Genomic DNA, 1,427 nt, shown 5'->3' on the forward strand with positions numbered 1-1,427 from the left:
TTGGCCATTATGAGCGAAGATCCCTGAGAGAATCCGAAAGTACGACCCTCTTTTCAAGTATAAAAAAATAGCTTGCTGTTTCTTTACTTGGACAAAATGCCACATTAAAAGTCTTCTTTTATTTTGAAGGTCCCCATCAGTTAAAGAGCCTGAGGACCTGAGGCCTGCAGAGAATGCTAATGGGTTCAAAGAGCAAACTCAAAGACCTGAAATCTTATTAGTATTATTTATTGTCTTAGACATTCTAGTGTCTTTAGTACTTTGTACTTTCTATAATATCTGTATTGCATTTCCTCCAATATCCTAATACTGTGTGTAAGTGCTATATTTGTGGTGTTACCCTCTGTTTGAAAAGTAGCATACAAATAAAGTTTGACCAATTGATTGGCCTACGTTTTTGTAATGTCCTTAAGTTAAACCATTCCTGTACGCTAAAACTCAGTGATATGTGCCCTGTCAGAAACACAAATACTGTATATTGATTACGTTATTTCTGATAATAAGTCCATAGTGCAGTAAAGGTTGCTCCCTATTGCATTTGGGTTACAAGAATATGGATTTGAGAATGTCTGTTATAAAAACTACATTATGGTGAAATTCACATTTCAGCCCAAATTAAGCTGTAGACATTTTTCCTTGAGGAGAAAACAGGAAATCTCCATCGTGGAGGCACTTATTTATCTACGTAAGCTCAAGGGAGCAGGGCACGGTTCATTTCATTTTCCATTTACACAATAATAAATGCAAAACAAACCGAGGTTGACTCCAAGGAATCAACATGTATAGATGCACTTATGCCTGACCCCTAAAAGGATCGCCGCTCTTCACTCTGCAGCGAGCTCAAACTGCCTCACAGGTGTAAAGAACATGCAAAACACAAAATCACCCTGGAAACATAAGAGCATCAGGAAGAGAATTCTATGGCGCGTCTCCTGCCCTGCTCTTGCGAGTACTGTTGTACCATTTCCTAAGAGTTACCCCAACAGAGCTCGCCACGATGCACAATGCCCCGGCGAGGCTCAGGTAGGTCGGCGCGTGGTTGAAGAAAATGAATTGGAAAAGGAACGCCAGCACCACCTCGCCGGTCCTTATCAGGGACACGGGTCCAGCCTTCTCAAGCTGCAGAGCCTTTGTGATGAACAGCTGCCCGACGATGCCCAGGACAGCGATCAGCATGAGCATCCAGCGATCGCGGCCACAGAAGGGGATCGTCCACGCCCCGAGGGCGGATACAGTGACGATGCTCTCGATGAAGCCGATGACGGCGTAGTACCAGACCGAGAGGTATACATTGGCGCCTTTGCCAATCTTTCGAAGGGTGACATAAGTACAACCACTGAAAACAGCTCCTATAAGTTAATAAACAAAAGAGTGAATGAATACAGCAATAAAAAAAAGACTTCCGCAGAGCATAATTTAATTTACAA

This window comes from Brachionichthys hirsutus, chromosome 21 (genome assembly GCF_040956055.1).
Source record: "Brachionichthys hirsutus isolate HB-005 chromosome 21, CSIRO-AGI_Bhir_v1, whole genome shotgun sequence".
In the NCBI taxonomy this organism is placed as follows: domain Eukaryota; kingdom Metazoa; phylum Chordata; class Actinopteri; order Lophiiformes; family Brachionichthyidae; genus Brachionichthys; species Brachionichthys hirsutus.